Source organism: Dasypus novemcinctus, chromosome 25 (assembly GCF_030445035.2).
Source record: "Dasypus novemcinctus isolate mDasNov1 chromosome 25, mDasNov1.1.hap2, whole genome shotgun sequence".
Taxonomy (NCBI): Eukaryota; Metazoa; Chordata; class Mammalia; order Cingulata; family Dasypodidae; genus Dasypus; species Dasypus novemcinctus.
This window is the reverse complement of record NC_080697.1, coordinates 15763901-15771766: the sequence shown is the minus strand read 5'-3', so window position 1 is coordinate 15771766 and position 7866 is coordinate 15763901. Positions and strand designations below refer to the sequence as shown.

At 66.7% G+C, this 7866-nt stretch overlaps 1 protein-coding gene across 2 annotated transcripts in view; it reads left to right on the top strand.

The window, feature by feature from the left end:
* Positions 1-275: 275 nt before the first annotated feature.
* DNMT3A (DNA methyltransferase 3 alpha) overlaps positions 276-7866 on the top strand; it is a 102777-nt gene continuing 95186 nt past the window's right edge. Inside the window, exon 1 of one of the 2 annotated variants that reach the window (XM_058287726.2) lies at positions 276-452. The gene's annotated coding sequence lies outside the window, so the exon portion shown is untranslated. Of the gene's footprint in view, positions 453-949; positions 1051-7866 lie in introns of those variants that run through there. The other variant, XM_058287725.2, reaches the window with a different exon arrangement.

Here is a 7866-nt window from a genome sequence, read left to right as displayed (position 1 = left end):
GACCTCCCGCCCCATGGAATCTCTCCGTCTTCCACGGTCCGAATGAGGATACCGAACTCTACTTGGACACCTCAAGGTACGGGGAGCTCACTCCCTTCAAGGGTGCTCATCCCTTGGCGATGCCCGAGCTTCTAGGACGCCTGGATGGAACGAGCGCCCCGACTTGGGCCCTGCCGAGCGGGCTGGCCTCCTCCCGTCCTCCGCGGCCCCCGGCGGGGGTGGCGGGCGGGCGGGGGTGGCGGTGCGAATGGGCCGGCGCTGCTGTCCCCAGCCCCAGTGCTGAGGCAGAGTGCAGTGGGCTCTGGCGGAGGTCGGGAGAACTGCAGGGCGAAGGCCGCCGGGGGCTCCGCGGGCTGCGGGGGGAGGCACTTGACACCGGCCGGGGGAGAGGAGGGGCCGCTGTCCCTGCGGCCAGTGCTGGATGCGGGGACCCAGCGCGGAGCCAGCGCCAGGTAGCGGGGCGCCCCGCGGCGGGGCGGGGGGGAGGGCTGCCGCCAGGCCCCGGGCTCGGCTCCGACCCCCGGGGGGCGCGGAGCGGCCCGCAGCGCGGCCGAGGCGGGGTGTCCGGGCTCGGCGCGGGTCGGGGCGCCGCGGGGTCGGGCCCCCGCGGGCGGCGGCGTGCGGGGACGCCCGGCGGGGGGCCCGCAGAGGCCGCGCAGGCGGGCCGCGGGCGCTAGGACCGGCCGCGCGCCCAGGCCGCTCCCGCCGCGGCGCCCCGGGGCCCCCGGCCCGCGCTGCCTCCCGGGCCGGCTCCGCAGCGCCGGGGCCGGGGCCAGCGCGGCCGCGGGGGGCGAGCGGCGGGCGGAGGCCTGGGCCCGCGGGCGGCCGGAGGGAGGGAAGGAGGAAGGCGGAGAGAAGGGGTGGGAGGGGGGGACCCGGCGGAGGAGGCGGAGAGAGGGAGCGCGACAGCGAGCGGAGGGAGGGCGCGCGGCAGGCAGGCAGGCGGGCCGGGAGGGCGGGCGGCGGCGGCGCGAGCAGAGGACGAGCCGGGACGCGGCGCCGCGGCACCAGGGCGCGCAGCCGGCCCGGCGCGACCCGAGCGGCCACACGGTAATGAGCGCCGCGGCCGGCGGCCCGGGGAGCCGGCGCGGGGGCGGGCGGGGGCCCGGCGCGGGCAGTGCCCGGCGCGGGGCGCGCTCCCGGACCCTGCAACTCGGCGCCGGGCGCCCGCGGGCCGGGGCTGCGGGCGGGGACGGCGGGCCGGGGCGGCGCGGGGGGTGGGAGGGTTTGTTGATGTCCCCGCGGGCTCGGCCGGCGCCCCCTCCCGTCCCCGCCCGGCGCCCCCTCACCGCCCCCGCCCGGCTCCGGGCTCAAGTTCAAGTCGATACAATGCCGCGGGGGGCCCCCGCCGCCGCCGCGGTGCCCGGCCCCGCGCCTGCCGCAGGGGCCCCGGCCCGGCCGCCCCCGCCTTCCGGGCCCTGCCCTCGCCCCGGGGCCCCGCCTGGGGCCTGCGGCCGGGGCGCCGGAGGGCGCGGACCCGCAGCCGGCGCGGTCGGCCCCCGCCGCGGCCCGCGGGGAGCGGGGGAGGGGGCGGGGGCCGGGCCCCGCGCAGGCTCCGCGGCGGCGGCAGAAAATGGCAGCCTGGCACGACCCGGGCCCCCGCCCCTCCCCCCGGCTCCCCGCCCTCCTCGGCCCGGCGGGGCGGGGGACCCGGGAGGCCCCCGGGGGCGGGCCGGGACCGATCGGGGGGCCGGGCCGGGGAGCGCGGCGCCGCGATCCTCCTCCGGCCACCTGTGGCTGGGGGTGCGGGGCGTCCGCGGGGCCGGGAGGGGCGGCGGGACGGGGACTGCGCCCTGTCGGGGGGCACACCTCCCCGCCGCGGGCCGGGCGGCGCGGGGCGGGGGGTGTCGGGCCTGGCTCCTCCCCGCCCCCGCCGCGGGCCGTGGGAGCCGGGGCGGCGGTGGCGCCGCAGTGTGGGGGCGGGGCGGGGGCGGGCGAGGAGCCCCGGCCCCGGCTGTCCGGGCCGGAAAACGCGGGGGTGGGGGCGGCCCGGGGTCGCCCCCTGCAGCAGCTCCCCCCCCCCACCGCACACACACACTCACGCGGCCACACTCACGCACACGCACCCCCGCCGGGCCGGTGCAGACGTGTCCTTGAAAGCTTCGCATCAGCGCAGTGAAGGACGAGGCCTCCCCGAAGCTGGCGGATCGGGGTCTTGGGCCCCGAGTCCGCGCGCCGGGGAGACCCCGCGCTTCGCAGCCGCCGGCGGCCGCCGTCCGTGTCCCGCTCTCACCCTGGCTCCCCTCCCCCAGGCCGTGCGGCCCTCCCTCCCCCTTGGCGCTGGCCGAGCTGGCGCGTGGCCAGGGCCCGCCCCCGGTCTCCCCCAGCCCCTCGGCGCTGGGGCCCGCGGTCCTCCGGCTGCCAAACTGCGCTGCGCTCTCCCGGAGCCTCCCTTCTTGGGGGCACCCTCTCCCCCCTCTCCCCTCCCCCCTCTCCCCTCCCCTGCTCTTTCCCCCGTTTCTCTCCCAGCCCTCCGTCCTTCCCCCTCTCTCTGCTGCAAAGCCAACGGAGTCGGGCTTGGCGCCTTGGGTGGGAAGGTGGGGTCCTGAGGGCTCTCGCTCCCGGCTCCCTTGGGGAGCCCCCCGTGGCTGCACCTTGACCCAAAATGGCGCCCTGCACCCAGCTGGACAGCTCGGGGGCCTGCGTCTGGCGGGAGAGGTCGGGACCCTGGCCCCAGGACCGCACCCCTCGCCCCCACCCCAGCCAGCAGGGACGCGAGCCTGCGGGAGCAGCGCCGTCGGCCCTGTGACCCAGCTTGCCCTGCTCGGCCGTGCCCAGAGGCCGCCATCAGCATCCCGTAGGGACTGTTGAGTCGTCATGTTTCACCCCGGGCTGCCAGCGGCTGCAAGCGCCTCCTGGGCTGGCGGCGGCCAAGGGATCCTGGGATCAGGTGCTGCCCTGCTGTGCCTCTTTCCTCCCGGGCAGATGTGACAGCTGCAGCCCGGGAAGCTTCCCTCCCTAGGCGTCGCAGGGCGAGAGGACTGGCTTGGGGGATTTGGGGAGCCCAGCTGTCAGGTGGACCCTTGCAGGGAGGAGATTCCTGAGCTGTCTGCATTTGCACGCTGGGGGCAGGGGGGGGCTGCCTGCTTCCTGGAGATGGTCTCCTCTGCCGCCAGGTTCCATCGAGGCCCTGCTTGGGCTGTCACAGGCAGCTGTGACAGTGGGGCCGTGTGTGCTGCCCCAGGTGGACTCGCAGCAGTGGGCCTGGCACCTGCCTGTCGCCCGCCGCCGGGCCCCTCTTCCTTGGGCTCCCTCGTCAGTCCCCTTGTCCCCCTCCTTGGGGCTTGTCTCCAGCTAGCATCAAAAGAGCAGCCCCTGGCTCAGGGCGCTCCTTGGTGGTCCTCCCGGGGACGTGTGCCTGGGAAGAGGGGACTTCCTTCTAGATGCAAGCAGTGACTGGACACCTGAGCACTGGAGATGCGTAGGAGATGCCACTGTCAAGCCAGTGTGTCTGCAGATAGGAGTCCCCTGTCCGGCTTCCGGCCATTCCGGCTGCACAGTTCCGTGGCTCTGATTCCAGTGGTGGAATGTCAAGCCCAGGAATGCGGGTGGGGGCTGGGGGGGGTCTGTTTATGGCGGCTCAGGGGTGGAGGGGAGACCTGCAGGAGACAGTCTGCCACACCTACCTCTGCGGAAGTGTCAGCACAGCCCCTGCTTAAGTCCTCATGCATGTGGGGGTCTACGTGTAAACCTGGACGTGTGGATAATTTCTGAGGTCTCCCTCCGAGTCCAATTCACAGTCCCTTGTGGATGTTTTACTGTCACCTTCACGCACACCGCTGTCACGGGCCCTCTCAAAAGCCTGCACGGAAGACAGGATAAGCCGTAATTACTTGTCTGGGGTTGCTCAGACAGGAAGAAGCTGACCCTGGCCAGGGCTCTGGGGAGAGGAGACCGCCCTGGGTTACGGCTCTCTCCTGGACGGCCGTGTCCGTGTGTCTGCCTCTCCCAGCAGTGCGTGATCTCTGGGAGATAGGGACCCTGCTCTGCTCCCCTCTCGGGGCGCGGTGGGACATGCTGGAAGTAGGGGAGCCCGTGGACATGTGTGCCCTCCATTCACGGGTGGGTGGGGGCCTTTGCCAGAGAGCCTGGACTCCCCCTAAGCTCCGTATTTCAGAACCAGGTGGAAAAGGGCCTGGGAGAAGCAGGCTTGCGGCTCACCAAGGGGTGTTGCGAAAAGAGACCTGCCCCTCCCCACCCTTGGGACTGAAACTCTGTCTTTAGAATCCAAGCCTTAGAATTTACAGTCCAAGGCGAACTTTCAGCTCTGAGAATGCTCTGGCAGGGTAGGGGGAGGCAGTTTCTTTCCAGGATGGGAAGTGCTTCCGGGGCCGTGGACCAGAGGACTGGCTGGTGGTCATCCCATCCCCTGCTCCTTCCTCAGTGCTTCCTGCTGCCTTCAGCGAGCCCGGGCCCAGGGGCCCGGACTGGGTGCTGGCGTAATGTCCCCCCACCCCGGCCCTCTACCCCCCAGCCCCGTGCCCCAGTGAAAGTGGTGTGTCTCTGGCCTATAGCTGGGGAGCAGGTGCCAGCTGAGGCAAGGGTGCAGCCCACGGAGGTGGCTTCCACTTCCTTCTGGGCATCTGGTCGGTAGGAAGTGGGTCAGGAACCCGCCTGCCCTTGAGGCTGGGTGGTGGCGTGGGCGCGCAGGCTTGGTGATTCTGAGCCGGGCTTTAGTAGGAAAGAGGCCAGATTCTTTCCCGCTTCTCTTCTGAGGGCTCATTTTCAGACGTTTTTCCCTGAGAAAAGGACCAAAACTGAGATCCATGTATGCAGCAGCAGCCTGAGATTTGGATCTGTGTGTCTGAGCCTGCCTCCATGTGCCTAAGTGTGTGGGAGATGGGGATGTGGCATGGGTGTCGCTGTGCGTCTCCGTGTGTCCACCCCGGGGCCACCGGGTATGGCTAGCTGCGGCTTGCTTCGGAATGAGCTGGTTTCGAGACAGCACAAGCCAGGGCCTGCAATTATGAGAGCCTGGGTGCCGATACCCGCCGGCTGTGATCTGGGGAACTCACTCAAGTTCTCTGAGCCTCAGTCTCCCCTCCTGTAACCCAGGAATAAGCCTGCCATCTTGTCCTGAGAGCGTTGTAAGGGTCAGGTGCGATAACATATGGCTCTCCTAGCAGAGTGTAAGCACACGGCGTTAGCTGTGATGACTTTCATCATTTGGGGACTCTTGTACACTGGCCCTGCCAGCAGTACTGGGACAAGTTGTCCATCTCCCTGCCTTTCTGCAAGATCTCGGACAGTGGAGGGAAGCGCAGATTCTGATTCTAAATCTTGGGAGGTGGGTGGCTTCCCGGCGCCACTTGGCAGGCGGTTGCAGGGTTGACTAAATCACCCTAACAGGTTGTCTTCGCATCCACCTTCAGTCCCTCGCGCTGCAGTTCCAGCTCTTTAGTCCTGCTCTGTCTGGGGGCTGCGGCATCTTCCCGCCGGATTTGCTTCTGTTTATCAGAGATGTGCTGAACATTTCCTGCGGGCCAGAGGCTGTGCTGGGCTTTGAAGGGACCCAGACAGGGGACGCAGTTTAGAACATCCGCAGCAAATTCACCACCACAGAGCGTCTGGGGTCTCGAGAGGGAGGAGTAAAGTGCTCACCAATTTAGGGGATCAGTGAAGACAGGTGAGTGCGGACCAGGGCTCAGGTGGCACCTGAGCTGGAAGCAGGTGAGGCCAAGGAAGGAAGCCAGGTTCTCGAGGTGGGGGACAGAGGGAGCGCGTCATCTGTGCAGCTGGGGGGTTGCCCTGGGACCCCCTCCTCACTTTGGAGAGATTGGGCCCGGCTCCTGTAACCTGTGTGGCCCACAGGGAGTTGCTGGGGGCGGCCTTGGGGACAGGCCCGAAGGACGGCCGGCAGGGAGGGAGGGAAAGGGGCCGCGGGGGCCGTTTCGCCGTCGGGTCGTGACGCAGCTCTCTGACTTGGGGGCGAAAAAGCCCCCGGCGGTGGTGACGACGGACAGGGATACCTGGGCAGGACCGCGGGCCCCCAGCGAGAACGCGTGCGTGGGGAGAAGGAAGCTCCCTTTCCCGTAGACTCGCGGGGACTCCGTGTCCCCCTCTGACCCCCGCCGGCCAGAGACGCTCCAGCGACCAGAACATTCCAGCAAGGGGCTGCGAGCGCAGGGGAAATGGAGGCGGAACCTGAGGTTCCTCCTCTGCGGCCTGACCCCGCCCCCGCCCCGCCCTCCCGCCACGCTCCTGCCCCGGGGGCAGGAACCCAGCTCCCCGGCCCGGGCCCAGGCGCCCCGCGTCCCCAGGCCCGCGCAGGTGCTCCGACGCCCCCCGGCCCGCACGGCCAGTGGGCAGCGCCCGGATCTGCCTTGCCGATCACGTTGTCGCCGGCCACTGGCTCGCGGGGAGGAAAGCGGAGGCGGGAAGAGGAGGTGCCGACCCCTGGGGCTTTCCTAGCCTGATCCCAGGGTGGACTGGATTTTTTTTTCCACGTAGCTCCGCACGGCCCACCCCCATCCCGCCCAGTGCCCCTCTGACCCCTGAGGCTTCCCAGCCTTCTGTAGCTCTATCATCAGGCCCCTTATTTTTCCTTTCCTGAGGCCACGGCCCTGCTCTCCCTCATCCCTATCGATTGTCCCTCTCTGTTTTTGTTTCAAATGTCAAGGTCATTTTTAATTCTGAGCCAGCCCTCCGAGGTGTCAGCTGCCCTGTCTGGGTATGTGGAGGGGACAGGGGACCATTTCTCCCAGCAACTGGCGAGGGGGCCTGGGGCTGCCCGACTCCTCTCTCAGTGCTCCTGCTGTGCTCCTGCACGTGAATGTGCAGGGGTGCCCCTGACCTGGGTGGCCGAGTGGCCAGGCTAAAAGATGCGCAGAGGGGCGATCACCAAACGGTGGGGGGGCAGTTTGCGGTCTCCTGAGCTGCCGGTTGGATGCGGATGGCCACGGGCTGGGACAGGCTGGAGGGTTTGAGAGGGCCCTGAGAGGTGTGGGGCGCAGAACCAGGCCGGGGTGGGGTGGGGGAACTCTTGCAAGTGGTGGGAGCCTCTAGGTGCCCCCGCAAGCATAACGTGCCCTTTTCTTTTTTTAAGCGATGGTGTCATTAGCTTGATAGATTCCGCAGAGATAAATAAATGTATGAGTAAAGGAGACTCTATTTAGATGTCCAAAAGCCTTTGCAATGAGGTAGTAAGTGTGTATGTCCTGACGAGTTTAGACGTCTGTGAGGTGTTGGGTAATAAAACAAACAAAAAACGAGTTGCCAAGTGGTATGCATAGTATGATCTTGTTTGTAAAACTCCTGTAAAGTATATATAAATATATACATACTTAGGCCTAGAAAACCTTCCGGTAGGATATAAATACCAAACTGTCAACAAAGACTTTATCTATTTACTTTTGTATTCTTTGAAAAGATGTAAATGAACATGTGTTACTTTCTTAACCAAACAAGACCCCACAACATGTTATAGGTTGGTAAATCTGGGTGTCTGGGTACGGGGTATATCGGGGTTCTCTGTATTATTTTTGAATTATTTTTGCAACTTTACTGTAAGTTTGAAATTATGTCAAAATAAAAAGTTTTTAAAAACAGCTTCTTAAAGCTTTTTAAAGCTTTCATAAGAATATGAAAAAAATCTGAGTTGCCCTAGCGCTGGGGGCTGGACTATTTTTTATAAAGGATAAGAAAGTGGCTTAGAGGCTGGCAGCACAGGGTAGGGCTAAGCGGGTGCTAATCTTTTCTAGAAAGGGGGCTGGAATATTGGAGGCGCTGAGGCCTCCCAGCGAAGGCCTGGGCTGGTGGGGAGGGGGTGCACATGGGAGTGGGCCGCTGGCTGCCCGGTGGCACACACAGAGGCCAAGCTCTCTTTACGGGACGGTGACTTTAAGCTCTCAGTTTTGACCCGGGACA